A 16,396-nucleotide genomic window follows, 5' to 3' on the forward strand; every position below is an offset into this window, starting at 1 on the left:
TCCTCCATGCGCAGATTTTGCTGTGTTACAAACACACAGAAATAAGATCATCGTACTATAGATATATAGCAGTGAAGGGCTTACGGAAGGCCACATCTGAATATTCCAATTCAAAAATTCTTCACAGATAAACAGAATCTTCTGATGAGTGGTGTAAAGAAACACGAGTCAGAGGCGGAAGTTTATTCGTGTTTCTTTTCACCACTCATATACATCTGTCATAATGCTGAAATAATAATAATAATAATAATAATAATAATAATAATAACAATAATACAACGTCACCCCTGTTATGACTCACTCTCTGCTAAATGAAATCGTCTGTTGTTAACTGGAAGAAATAAGACTCCATAAGGTAATATTTTAAGCTGACTACTTTAGACAGGACCTTATCACTGCAGCTGACATGATAATCAGTCCGAGTTCCATCATGCATCCAGACATTTGAACAGCAGCCGTAAATTGTTTGCAGAACATTATAATAATTGATAATTAATACAGGGTGGTACGTATATTGCACTCCAGTCCTGGAATATCCTGTGTATTGCGGGGACGGCGCCGTCTGGTGGTGTGAAGACAGCAGACAGATTCGCTGCTTCATGTAACTACTCAGCCATGCAATTTGTAGACGTAAAATAGGAGACACTTTAAAACATGAGGGACAGAAAATAATGCGGGGTAGACATCGCTAACGCTGACTGGGTCTTTCAGTAATTGCACACGAGAATTCGCCAGTTATGGTACAAATGGAATGATATATATATATATATATATATATATATATATATATATATATATATATATATATATATATATATATATATATATATATACCACCATTTACCTAGGGTGTGCCAGAAAAAGTACCAAAAATCACAAGTTTTTTCTTCGGGTAATTTAGAGTAGTAAATGCTGTATAAATAAAGATCCATTGCTCAACCATCACAGAACTACAACAAGAAAACACTCAGAAAGTCCACCAACGTCAGCAAAGTTTAAGATTAACGATTGTATATCATCCTTCCTACCAAACGAATAGTTTTGCAGCCTCATAGAGTCAGTTAATTATACAGTCTTTGCGTATTACACGGTAACCACACACACGTCCGTCAGCGCCAATAAAATTCACGACTGAATCCTGCATCCTAAGCCAGATCCACCTCAAAATCTAATAACTTCCATGACCCGTTGCCCATCTATCCATCTTATTTCATTGAAATCCCATTACATCTTTTTCATTTATGCACAAACAAATAAACGGACACGGGTGAATTACATAAACCTCCACTGAATACCGCTGGCGGGGATATTTACTGGTGATCTATTGAACTGAAAACAATGCTGGTCACAATTAATCCGCAAGGTCATCAGTAACTGTAGCTTCATACCTGTCTAGATGTAAACTTATGTTATTAGCATTTATTACACAAAATATATCTTTGCATGATTGCATGTGCAATTTTACCTACCTATTTGCCTGCATATTTTTCTTTATTTTATTCCCGTGAATTCAAACTAAATGAGTAATCCTAATTTTGGACATTTACATTATCTTCTGCATCTACTTTGTTTCCTCCACATTTCCATTAGTTGTATTCTCCTTCATTTTCTGTTTTTCTGTTTCTCCGTCTTTTCTTTTCTTCCTTTATCCCCGTTTCTTCATATATTCGCTTTTTGCAACATTGAAAAAGAGTGCAAATCAAATAATCCTAATTTCAATTTTGGATGACTGAATGAACAAGCGTTGCATTTTCATCTCATTAAACCTTTGCAGTATGACAGCGTCTTTATTTATATTTTAAATCTCCCAAGTAATTTTACTCCGCTTTGAATAGATTAAAAAAAAAAAAAAAAAAAAAACTAGGCTAAATACAATTTCATTTACCTCTTTATTGCCAAAAATCTTTCTTAAGCTCAATGAAATCATCTGACGGTTGTTGGAGTAAAGCAATTGCATAATCGAATTCAGTGGGTTAAGAACACAAAAACTACTTCGATGTTCCTGTTGCTGAAGTTGTCATTGTTTGCTGCTGTTGTTTTTTCGTTGCTGCTGTAGTTATCAATGCTTGTTGTTGTTGCTGGGAGGAGGAGGAGGAGAGAGGAGCGAGTGGGGTCCGACGGGTTGGGATAGAGTTATGGGGCAGGGCAGGGAAGGGGAGAATAGTATGTGAAGACTAACGTTCTGTGCCACAAAGGAGAGAAAGCAAATAACAACAAATCTTTTGACCAGTGTGGTCGTGGATGTAGTTTAGTCCATGTAATCGGATAACTTAGCCTTTTTTGTTATTGTTATCCTATCTCCAAACGATTTTTTAACAGATCATAGCAGTTCTCGTATTCTGAAGAGATTAATAAAGGCTATATGTAACCTCGACTGGACAAAAACACTCTCCTTAATGAAATATAATCGTCTAGAGATGTTACGGGTGAAGTAAAACTTATGTCAACGGATTGAGGTTAACTAATCAAAGCCGTAAGCTGTAATAAAATCTAACTCGCAGCCAAAAGGCCGATGGAGGGGAGTTCTATCCTATGTGTCGTGGTGGGTCTCCCGAAGTACGAGTGTAACTGCCAAAGGTTAATTAATACAATTCGTACGTAACTCGCTGCCAAGGACTAATTCGAGTTCTCTTCAAGGAGAACATGATTATCAACAATAAAAATGGCTGTATCCGCTTCTGTTACGTATCTGGCATTTCATGACGTCAGGTACCAAGGCATCAGTTCTTGCAAATCGTCCCAACTTCCCAAAGGTAAATACGGCCTACCTGACTTCCTCTCTCTCTCTCTCTCTCTCTCTTTCAGGACTCGTATCACGCCTTGGTAAAAAACTGTTAACTCACATGCACGTGTACACACACACACACACACACACACACACACACACACACGCACACCGCTCGCTGGTGTAGTGGTAACGTTCTCGCTTGCCAAATGGTGGACGGGAGTTCGAGCCTCGCTCAGGTTGCGAAAAGTTTCACTGACGAAGTGGGTGGTTATTGTCCCCCTGGAGCAAGGGGACGGGTGTGTGCGTGTGTGAAGGTCACAGCCTTGCCCTTAGATCGGACTATATGAGCTCTCAGCTCCCTTCCGGGAGGGTAAAAGCTGACGATCACGACCATCAAGTGATCCTGACCGACCCGGTGAATTACACACACACACACACGCACGCACGCACGCGCGCCCTCTGCCAGAACTGGTTTTGTGGCTGCCTGGTTGTTCTATATCATTTAGACTTTTAGAGGTTAGAAAGACCTAGTTCCACTGACGGCCTGAATTATTGGGCTGATCCCTTACATGTTTAAAAAAAACAAAGTAAAAAGGAAAACAGTTCTAACAGTCGAAACTTCCTCTGATGTATTTCCTTAAGCTTCATCCTAAATATTCTAAAAGTTGCCTAAAATTGCATATGAGGATTTCCAGTTATTTCCATGATCCAAAATAGAGACAATTTCATTAAACAGAGGAAGGGATAAGAGAGAAAATACTAATTTGTTTATCGATACGTATTATGTGACATTTTTAACAGTTGGAAGAAGAAATATCTAAATACGGTGCAATAACGTACTGCACTAATAAGCACTTCCTATGACAGCTAGTCCGGCTTCGCGTCATACAGCCGTAAAAAGTAGGGTAAAAAAAATGAGCGTGAGGAGTAATGTAATTCATATGGCAGTGGGAGAGAGAAGTTTGCCCTGTAAAAGTGAGTGCTCAAAGATTAGTCGTTTAACTGCAGTGACGTATTTTACAAATTTCATTTTAAAAAAAGTAATATAAGCTAGCGTTGTCCTCATTTGCCTATCACCTTGCGACTGACGTAAAAATTATATGCTAGTAACATTAATAATAAGGACGAAAACAAGAAAAAATACTCATTCTGTCAGATGATTATAGGTTATATGTCAACAAAACACTTAACCAGTATCACGTCGCTGTTAGGGTCGGAGAGGGGAAAATGACTCCCTTCTTAGATCATTTACAAAACGTTTGTATCAGTTTATGGCAAATAATATTTAAATGTTAACAGTCTCTCTCTCTCTCTCTCTCTCTCTCTCTCTCTCTCTCTCTCTCTCTCTCTCTCTCTCTCTCTCTCTCTCTCTCTCTCTCTCATTTCTTACAGCTCCAAATTCTTTGTGTACTCCATCAGATAACCTTTCATGTAACTGTTTTGCAACGTCATTTTCATGAAGTAAGTTGTACCCAGTAAATTTGATCAACCAATTGTTTATTTTATTTCACACAACTTTTTTTATTATGTAAAAATAAAGACATTATTTATACATAGTTATCCAGTAAATGTAAAAATTGTGGATGTTAGTATGTGCACATACATATGTGTGCATGTGTCTGTGCTTTCGTGTGTCTGTGATTGCGTGTGTATGTGTGTACACGTTTGTATCTATCATTAACTTGTACCTCATGGGTCGGGTTCTCCATATTTACGATCGGTCATTTATAAGTGGCTTTGGAGGTTTTGTAACAATCTTTTTTTTACATATTAATTTTGCTTATTACACCTTAGTATCCTGTTGAATCTTACTGATGCAATTTACGTCGACGTAAATTGCGTACAAGAGAATGTTAGGGTACAATATGCAGAATAAAGAGGTAATGAAAAGGTGTATATAAATTAAAATACGGCCTGCAGATTTAGCTTTGCGGGAACAAAATAAGACACGGAAAATTCTGCACTCTTTTTGCCGTTTCCCTTCTGTAACAGATTCTTCTTTGGTCAGTAGGATTCATGTATTTATTTAATTATTTATTTTTGTCGGGAGAACGAGAGATATGGGGGGGAAAAAAATGCACCGCCCTTTCCGTGTCCTACCAAGGAAAGGAAATCACAGTTTCGACAGGGAATTAGTCGTAAAAGCCTGAATCCAGACCCGGCTGTATTTCCTATGGCATGAAAGCTATGAAGTTCTAATTTATTCGTCTGGCACTGCATTTTGATTAATATGCACGAAACATATTTGGCTGTTTTATACCTTGTTTCTTAGGGAATGGACCTCAGAGAGAGAGAGAGAGAGAGAGAGAGAGAGAGAGAGAGAGAGAGAGAGACCGCAAAGACATGCTTTAAGCCACTGTGGGCAATTTTAATTAATATTATTGTTCATTAGTTAACATCTTACATTGAAACTTGCTACTTCACTGTTTAAAGATAATTTATAATGGTGATCCATACACCGCTTATGAATTCTGTAGGCCTTTTTACTCTCCTCATGACAAAGTCAGAGGAGTGTGTTGTTACCCTACACCTGTTCGTCCGTAGAATTAGACGGTAGGGTGGCAAGCCGGGCATGGAGATTTTGTTTCCATACCAGCACTCTGAAAGTATTCGCTATAGAATCATGAAATTTCACATACTTGTGTTTTATGGTGAACTGGTGCCTTGTGATAGGTAGACTGCTGGATCTTGAGTGGCTTTTTGAAAATAATGGAAAAATAGAAAAGAGTAATTTTCCAGATATTTCAACGCGACCTGCGCAAAGAGTCTGAAGGGCCCAGGTTATGTGTCCTCAAGGCGTTCTCCTTACCCCTACCTTTAAGATAATAAACTGGGGGGGGGGTGATGAGGGCCATTATGCGCTTGGTTAGGTGTGCAGGGATTGGGGGATATGAGCTTAGTCAGATGGAGGGATGCAACAGCGTACTGTTGCCTATGTTTATATCATTGGTGTAAGTTTGAATATCGTAATTAATTAAATTATATGTTGGACCATATCTCAAAAAACAGTTTTGTACAGTGCTTATGTTATATTTCAAAGCAGTAAAGTACACAAGAACGCTTTCTCAAAACAAAGTAACGCAAAAGTAATAATTGTCCTTCAGATGACAATCGCATCAGTTTAAAATCCAGTCACCTCCCGCTTACCTCCGTCGACATAATCAGTGGTCTGGGCAAGCAAGTACTGTGTCTGAAAATCATTAAGTACACAGAAATCTCAGTTTGCTATCCTTACACCACGCGTCATTTTATATGATATTCAGGAATTATAGGTAATAATGTTAAAGGCGTGTTCCTTTCCTTTATATTTTTTCCCCATTCAGATAAAATTTGGTCCTGGACTTACTGAGCTAAAAGGTGACAGGAGGCTTTTCAACTATGTAAGGAAGTAGGCTGGTCATCTGCTCTCAAATATATTGGATTTCGGTACCGTAGCCTTGGGTCCTACTCATGAAACAGGGCAAAATGAGATCGCCTGTTATCATTATACACTTACTTTTAATAAGTGAAAGATGTATTGAAAATGTCACAGCTTTTTTCATTGCAATCATTACCATAAATAGAAAATAGAAAATCCGTTTTATAGGTATCGGTGGAATGGTAACTGGTATTTTTTTTTTTTTCTGTAAACTTACTGTAGGCTTAATTCAAAAAGATATAAATGGGACGCGTATAACGAAGGACGTACTTTTTTCAGTTGCTATTTCGGGCTAGAGAGTAATGGGGCTCCTGCCGGTTGTGCCACATAAGGATCTTATTCCAATGGATGGTTGGATTTATTGTTTATATAATGACGATGATATGTGCACCTGGTCATTCACGTTTTTAATGTCAGAGCACAAAACCTAGCCTCGGGATTCTACGCACATGTTGGAACAATATTGAACTGACTGACAGATTAAGACACCTGAGAGTCTAGCACTTTAATATATTGCCTGTGGTTGATGCCATTGTTCGGTAACACCAGACGATTTTTACCGACTGAGAGAAATTCTAACAATCAAAGGCGTCACATGCTGTCTTGGAGTATCTCTTTCTCCGCTGATATTACACCTTGAAATTATACTAAAGCTAATGCCAGACGATCTTGTTAACTTGAGAGATGCCCTAGCACTCAGAGGGCTAAACTCCCGTCAGAGTAAGGTCCGTGTACCTAGTGAACATACTGTAGGTTATCCAAGTGGCACTTAGGTTAAGGCGTAGGGTATTGTCTGCAACCATTCAGTCTGGACTACATTACACCTCAACGTGTGTGTGTGTGTGTGTGTGTGTTTAACAACTAAACTTGAGGATATAATTAACAGTATATTCTTGCTTTTACCACGTGATGTTATTCAGATTAGAACATGTCATTAACGAAAGGGGCCATCGAAGGCCATGTCTGCCTCTCTTTAAAAATAAAAATAAAAAATCTGAACTGAAAAGACTCATGAAAAATAGTTATATAAGGAAATAGGTGGCCGGAGTGAAATGATTAGTTACTTGTTGGATAGATGAGGCAGACCTCCCTGCGTTCATCAGTCATGCAAGTTTTTATGTGCATACACAAAACACGCCTGCTTCCCAAAGTATCGGTGCACACTCTATGCGATACAGTCTGAAAACACGGAGGATAACTATTGAAGAGGGTCCGATGACTCCAACAGCATTGGTAAACCTGCTTTCATGAGACTGTATCATATCGCTGCTTGTAAGAGTTCTTACCCAGTATTTGTACCATATAAAGAATCTGATGATGGGAATAGAATAATCTTCTTGGGACATCGCGATCAGTATTGATTATTTAATTTTTGGATATCATCGCCTCCCTCCCACGCGATAGTTTTGTGGAGCTAGTGTACGTGAATGTGTACGTAAGGTTGACGAAACTAATGAACTGACTGACGACATAAATGAATGAAGGAATGAACAATGTACTCGTGCAGTTGGGCGCATTAATATGATTTCACATTTATATCACACCCACAGCAACAGTCAAATGGAGCTCTTGCACCTGCGTCACCCAGTTACTTAATATTTTTTATAGACCGCCTATAAAAGGCGGAACGATAATGTTTTTGCCTGCCTCTGTGTGTGTGTGTGTGTGTGTGTGTGTGTGTGTGTGTGTGTGTGTGTGTGTGTGTGTGTGTGTGTGTGTGTGTGTGTGTGTGTGTGTGTGTGTGTGTGTGTGTGTGTGTGTGTGTGTGTGTGTGTGTTCCCATTATGTCTCATGAACGCCTTGAGTTATCAACGTGAAACTTTCAGGGTATCAAGATATGGCCTAAATCTTGGACTTGGCCAACTGCATATTCTGGTGAGCGATTAACACTCAGCTCCCAGTTTTGACGAATGGCATAGGCGCTATATGTGGTGTGTTAGGAAAATGAACTTTTATACAGTATTTGTCCTCCATCCGGGCCAGGATCTAGGCAGGATGGGATCCCCGAGGGCTGTCCTTCCTAGAGATTCTAAGTGAAGCTGCTGTGTAGGCTACATATAAACACACACACACACACACACACACACACACACACATTTTATATATATATATATATATATATATATATATATATATATATATATATATATATATATATATATATATATACAGTAGAGAGAGAGAGAGAGAGAGAGAGAGAGAGAGAGAGAGAGAGAGAGAATAATTTTTCTTTAAACAAAGTTTCATAGGGTACCTGTAATACGATGTCGACTACCATGTTACAGAGGCGCATCCTTGTCATGTACATTTCAGTGCATACTCAGTCCACATCTTAACCTTCTTTCTCTACCATCCCTTCCCCACTCTCAGACACAGTTTGCTTAAAGTATCTACTTTTTTAAATTTTTTTATTCGCGTTTGCTTCCACTTTCTGACTCATCTACAGTACATTACACCATTTTCATCACCTGCCCATATCGTTTTGCTGTGTACAATAAAGCCTTTGTTGTGCACTGATCTCACGTTTTCCAATCACTTTGTAAGACTATGCGATCCTTTTCCTGGGGAGAATTAAGATAAATTTTATTCCTCTGGCATAGTAAGGCATAATTTGCATTTCTTGCCACTTTCCGCTACATAACCTGCCTCCCTACCTACTTTCCACTTTCCACATCTCCCTGCTTACCCAGTTTCCTAAATCCCTACCTTCCTCTACAGCCTAATGAGGTAGTGACACATGTATGATCTTATAATTTTTTGCAGCTTGCCAGTTTATTGTGGGTAGCAGAAAAATTGTGATAAAGGCATATTTTACTGCATTTTGTACGTCCCTAACAATGATACTATTGTTATGCCTATAACCTATGGTCCTGACCTAGAGGATGCTGTTAGCGTTTCGACCACTCCAAAGACAGCACACCACCGAGGGGAGAGGATTCATTTCACACTTCAGTCGTCAAAATTCGTTCTTAACTGCAGCCTCTAGAGCGCGGATGACCAAACGAACGGGCGGACAACTGGCCGAATGTAAAACTCTCATCCTAGCTCAGGCGAGCAGAGGCTCTCGCACCTACAAAAGATAGGCAAATCAAGCTATCTTTATTTCGAGATACCTCGACGAATTGTGCTTAAAAAGAATGAAGGTCATACACATAGGGAAAGTGTGACTGTGGATAACATTTCAAGAGTTGTCCAGTGTGAACGGGATGGACGAACACCAACGATTTCTTCCTTTAGAATGTTGGACAGAGAGAAAGGCTGATGTTTGTAATCAGATGGGAGTTGCGCGCACATCGTAACTAAAGTGTCACGCAGCCATGCAATTCAGAGTAGCAGTGACCGGAGTAACAGTGATGGTAAAGAGAGAGAGAGAGAGAGAGAGAGAGAGAGAGAGAGAGAGAGAGAGAGAGAGAGAGAGAGAGAGAGAGATGAAGCATTACGGTAAAGGGGAATAAACTGAGGGATGTCAGTGGAAGGATGAAGTAAGCAAAGAAAAAGAAAAAAAATGGATGTCTTAACCCAAATTACTGCCTCGACTTATTAGCTATCTAGTGGACTGCAGCTCTGGCCGACTTGTTAGAAGGGTGGCGGGGACGAGGGAGGGGAGAGAAGGGAGGCTTTCTGGGTGGATACACGTCTTTGCATAAATGTGTGTGCTTATATAACTGTGTGTGTGTGTGTGTGTGTGTGTGTGTGTGTGTGTGTGTGTGTGTGTGTGTGTGTGTGTGTGCTTACATAAATATTTACATGTGTATGTGAGTATGTGCGTGTTGGTGCGCGAAATGGCTTTAATTATGATTTGTCACATATATTCTGATTATGTTACTGAATAACTACTTGTGTAAGGTCCTTCATATGTATAATGCAGGTTATGGGTTTTGAATTACGTATTGTATCAGCACCCTATCTTTCTTTTTACACACACACACACACACACACACACACACACACACACACAACTCAACAACTCGAGCTGCCTGGAACCACTGTCTGACTCTCTTCTTCATTACTGCAACATTCGCCGCTTTTCCTCTAACTTTCGCTCTGTTGAGAACCACCTCTCCTCCTCTAAACCTCACCTTCTTTTTCTAACTTAGACTCAGCTGTCTGAGGCAACTGACAGCAGACTTTTCTGTATTCTCCTACTTTCCCTATACTCATTACAAAGCCAAAGGTGGTTGTTGTGTATATATACGCAACAACTTATCTTGCTCTCGTGTTCCTGAACGCGATTCGTCTTAATTCTCTACATTCTGGCTTCGGCATTCCTGTCATTCTCTGACTAAATTTATCTGCGCTGTTTACTTATCTCCTAATTCTACTATCAAAAATTCTTTGACTATCTTACTTCTATGATGGAACGCATTCTATCCATTTCTCCTTTCTCTGAAATCTCCATTCTAAGAGATTTCGATGTTCACCACCACCTTTAGCTCTCCTCTCCTTTCACTAGATCCACCTGGTGAACAAGCGTACACCTTTTCTATCCTTAATGACCTAAAGCAGCTTGTACAGCACCCTACCCAATCCATGACCGCCTTGGAGAGAGCTTCAACATACTTGACGTCTTCCTTACAACTAATCCTTCTGCTTACACTGTTAATCTTTTCTCTCCGTTGGGCTCCTCCGATCACAACCTCATCACCTTAACCTGACCTATCGCTCTGATATGGCCTGTGGACCCTCTGAAGAAACGTCGTCTGCAGCACTTTGGAGCTGCAGATTGGGAGGCCTTCAGGCAGTACTTCTTTGATTTTCCCTGGAATGATTATTGTTTCCATGGCCGGGAGCCATCTGAGTGTGCCTTGCGCATTACGGAGGTTATTCTCTCTGGCATGGAAGCATTCATTCCTTTCTCATTTCCTTTGACTAATGCAAGAAAGCCTTGGTTTAATCACACTAGTTCTAGTGCTGTCCGCAACAAGGAGAGGGCCTATAAAAGGTACCGGAGCCAACCCACCCCTGAATTATATCTTCTTTATCTTTCTGCCCGGAATTGTGCTAAGTCTGTTCTTTGCTCTGCTAGAAATAATTTCATTCGTACAAAATGCTCTCAACTCTCCAACTCGAATTCTTCCCGCTCCTTCTGGCACCTTGCCAAAAAACTTTCTAACAGCTTTACCTCATCATCCTTCCCCCCTCTTTTTTATGCTGATGGCTCTGTAGCTATTTCTTCTTCTGATAAAACAGATCTCTTCGCTCAGACTTTCTCCTCCAATTCCACCTTAGACGATTCCGGTGCTGTTCCTCCATCACTTCCCCCCTCTGACTTCATCATGGCTGACATTAAAATTTCTTCAGATGAGATATTTTCTGCCATCACAGGCCTCAATAGTAATAAAGTATATGGGCCTGATGGACTCCCTCCTGTTGTTCACAAGAACTGTGCTTCTGTGCTTACACCCTGCCTTGGCAAACTCTTTCGCCTTTGTCTATCAACTTGTACATTTCCTTCTTGCTGGAAGTTTGCTGTCATTCAGCCAGTCCCAAAGAAGGGTGACCATTCACAACCCTCTAACTATCGTCCAATTGCTTTAACATCCTATATCTCAAAAGTTTTCGAGTCAATTCTTAATAGAAAATTCTTAAAGCATCTTTCCTACCATAACCTTCTTTCTGATCGTCAGTATGGGTTCCGTCAGGGACGCTCCACTGGCGATCTTCTCACCTACCTTTCAGACTCCTGGTCATCCTCCTTTCGGGACTTTGGCGAAAGCTTTGCCATTGCACTTGACATCTCAAAGGCTTTTGATTGAGTCTGGCGTAAATCTTAAATTTCCAAACTGCCCTTTTACGGTTCCTATCCTTCTATCTGTGCCTTCATCTCTAGCTTCCTTTCTGGTCTTTCTATAGCCGCAGTTGTAGACGGCCATCGTTCTTCTCCTAGCTCTATTAACAGTGGTGTTCCTCAGGGCTCTGTCCTATCACCAACTCTCTTCCTTTTATTCATCAATGACCTAAGCTGTACATCTAACCCTATCCACTCATACGCTGATGACTCCACCCTTCACCTTTCCATTCGGTTCCCGCAACGTCCATCTCAGCAGTTACCTCAGCAAACAAGGGATGAGGCTATGGCACACCTGATGTCTGACTTGGCTCGTATCCTGACTGGGGTAAAAATAATCTGGTTGTTTTTAATGCATCAAAGACTCAGTTTTTACACCTATCAACCTGACAAAATCTTCCACAGGTATACCCACTAATGTTTAATAATATTCAGCTTAATCCGGCATCATCCTTGAACATGAATGGGGTTTGATTTACTCGGGACTTATCTTGGAAAGATCATATTACATCTCTTGTAAAATCTGCTTCCAAGAGATTAGGTGTGCTAAGCCGACTCCGTTCCTTCTTTACCCCTGCACAATTGTTGACTCTATACAGGGGTTTTATCCGCCACTGTGTGGAGTACAACTCTCATGTGGGAGGAGGCTCACCACATACAGCTCTTCTCAATAGCGTGGAGTCAAAGGCTTTTCATCTCATTAACTCTCCTCCTCTTACTGACTCCCTTCAATCTCTGTCTCTTCGCCGCACTGTTGCATCTTTATCTCTTTTCTATCGCTACTTCAATGGTCACTGCTGCTCTGAACTGTCAGCTTGCATCCCTCCACCTCTACGACGGGTGCGTCATCCTTTTTCTGTCCAACTTTCTAATTCAAGATTTAACCGTTACTCCCAGTCCTTCATTTATGCAACAGGTCAACTCTGGAACTGTCTCCGTCTGTCTGAATTTCCTGCCTCCTATGATATCCAGTCTTTCAAACGGAGTGTGTCCAGGCATCTCGAAATTATCGGATCTTGAATTTGGCTCTCTCTTGTATTTTGTTTTTCCCTTGGAAAGAACAATAATTGAGGGCTCGCGGCCTTTGGTTCCTTCTTCCACACACACATACACACACACACACACACACACACACACACACACACACACATACACACACACACACACAGTACTTGTCGGTAGGCATATCAATCAATTTCTCAACAACCAGTCATTCAACTTGAGATTGTCGTACAGAAACAATTGATTACATGATTAGAAACGTTTCCAGGTAATTTATGCATATCACCGCTGTTCTAATGCATTCGGATACGATAAGGTACAGTACGGTCAAAGAACCAACTATCTTTCCAGGTCCGTCTGAAGAAAATTTACAACTAGCAAAATGCAGTGAAAATCCTGTCTCTGCTAGTGCAAATTTCAGATGGTTCGATTTGTATGCCATGCATTCGTCATGCGTTGGGAAGATATTTTTGTCTATGGTTTTAAGGTTTATCCATGCCGCTACCAGACAATATAATTCACTTCTGGAGAGACGTCGTGCAGTCAACTGATAAGTGGAATATGCAGCTAGTCCTGCAGCTTGGTAAGTTTCTGGAAATCTATCTATCTATCTATCTATTGCCAGACGCCATAATCCCGTAAGGGGTGGCCATTTGACTTTGAGTGATTTGTTTTACTGGGAGGGGCACTAACCCTCCACCAACCCCCTTGATAACAGGTAGGGAGCACGTATGGTTTGGTTATATGGTTACTACCCAGCGTTGTAAATGGTTTCCTGGCTTACAGGAAACCATTTGGCTTGTCACTTAATGTAAAGCCACGTGTAAAGGAAAGAAAAGCAACAAGAAGTGACGGGAAAGATGGGAGAAATAGGAAGAGAAGAGGGCAGGCACAGAAAAAGAATGATAGAGGCTAAGGAAGAAGTAGGCAGCACTACATCAAGTGAGTGGATGATGGTCGCCAGCACCTACCACTATGTAAAGATGAGTAAAATCTTTGTAAAGTAGCTACAGTGATATGAAACTGTCTTTTGGCATATACCGAGCAGACATACAGCTTTCAGCCGAACATGTAAAGAAAACTGTCACGTGGGAATGTAATAAGAATCTGACACATAACAAGCAGCAGGTCTGGTCTGGGCTAATATTTGTACGTTCTTCGACTCTTAATTCCTTCATTCCCATTTTCAATTTTCATTTCACCTTTACCACCACCTGATGATTTTATTATACTTGACAGAGAAGCCTATACGAGAAAACGAGAACGAAGGGAACAACTAACCCCCTATATGTTCGAGTTTGCCCTAAGCTGGATGATAATCGTCTATGGATAGCAAGAATATGCTAAAAGTCACCGGTTTCAAAGCTTTGAGTATAAGGCAAAACGTACGAGTAGCCTGTACAGGGTGCTTTACGAGATTTTTGAGGAACTTCATGAGACTGTACGAACGCTAATTTTGTGACAGAAGCTGTACCAATATATTCCTAGGCTGCCTCCCCCAAAGAAATGAGGGTAGCCGAGACAGGACGACACAATCCGATTTTCCTCATCCATACACACATATATTCGTATCTTAGCCCCAAGGGATAGAAGCGACAGGTCCTCACAGCGCCACACTGCACGTGGATCAACTGCGCAGTGCAATCAGACATTCGCTGCAGGGCTCGACAGCAGAGCTGATTAAACCCCTGCCACATTGTAATGGACCCATCCCCTTACCCGCACATGACCATATATATATATATATATATATATATATATATATATATATATATATATATATATATATATATATATATATATATATTATATATATACACACGTATATATATATATATATATATATATATATATATATATATATATATATATGTGTATATATATATATATATATATATATATATATATATATATATATATATATATATATATATTTATCATCAGCCGTTTGAGTGTCCACTGCAGGACCGGCCTATCCCGACCGAAGTGGGGACGATATAGCCAATGTATCTCTACCAGCTGGATTAGGCTGTCTGGTAGAGACTGTATGTAGGGTGAAAAGTGCTAGAAAGTGTAATTGTAGTGTTGGAGTGGCTTTGGATGTGTGTGTAGTCTGTGAACCAAATGTAATTGGCCCGCGCAAGCCGACTGGGTGCAAGCATACTTTATAGTATGCAACACCGGTTCAGCCACAGCACCCCTTGTGTCCGCCAAAGTAGTACGTGGCCAGAAGAACGCTCCCAAAGTTTATTACCCTGGTTGGGCGTGAACCCTCGTTCTTCGGTGTATGAAAACGCACACTTTACCACTGATATATATATATATATATATATATATATATATATATATATGTATATATATATATATATATATATATATATATATATATATATATATATATATATATATATATATAAAACATCCCATCATGTTATTACCAACACGTTTCTTAATCCTCCTCTACGATTGTTTCCGGCGTAAATGAAGAAACTTACTCAAAGATGATTTTCGTCTCCCATTTCTCAACTGGAGGTTGGATTAGGTAAGGCTTATACTGTTAGGTTAGGACAGTCGCCTCTACCAAACGCTGACTTACCAAACAAGGGCTGACACAGCTAAATACAGGTAAAGAACAACGAGGAAACGGATTAAAAAAAAAAAAAACGGCTATTCATCATCCCAAAAATAATCAGTGTATATATATATATATATATATATATATATATATATATATATATATATATATATATATAATCACCAAAATTACTTACAGCATGCCTAGAAAGTATTTTCAGAAAGCTAGACTGGGAAAACAAAGGAGTGAACATAGATGGAGCAAAGATAAACCATTTCAGATTTGCAGATGACATTGTCCTAATCTCAGAAACAGGGGAGGCATTGCAAGAAATGCTGAATGACCTGAACAGAGAAAGTCTGAAAGTAGGCTAAGCGTCATCAGAATAAGCGATGAAATTCTTGAAGAAGTTGAGGAGTACAACTACTTGGGACAAATACTAAAATTAACGAAAGATCATGATAACGAAATAAAAAGAAGCATTACAATTGGATGGAAAGCTTTCGGTAAACATAGAGCCTATGAAAAGTAGCTTGCCAGTTTGTATGAAATGAAGAGTATATAACGAATGTATTATTCCAACTATGACGTATGGTTGTGAGACCTGGAAACTGACAAAATCAATGGAAAATAAATTAATCCGTTCTCAGAGAGCAATGGAAAGGTCAGTGTTGGGAATTTCTTTACAAGACAGGAAAAGATCAACTTGAGTGAGAGAGCAGACTAAAGTCAAAGATATAGATGTTATAAAAGAACAGTAATGGAGGTGAGCAGGCCATATAGCAAGAATAAGGGATAATCGATGGAGCAAGAGGCTGACTGACAGGACACCAAAAGATTGTAAGCGTAGCAGAAAATGGCCAGACAGATGGAGAGATGAGATTG

The sequence above is a fragment of the Coenobita brevimanus genome, chromosome 100 (assembly GCF_032717465.1).
Source record: "Coenobita brevimanus isolate Jiangsu-jjx chromosome 100, ASM3271746v2, whole genome shotgun sequence".
NCBI lineage: Eukaryota > Metazoa > Arthropoda > Malacostraca > Decapoda > Coenobitidae > Coenobita > Coenobita brevimanus.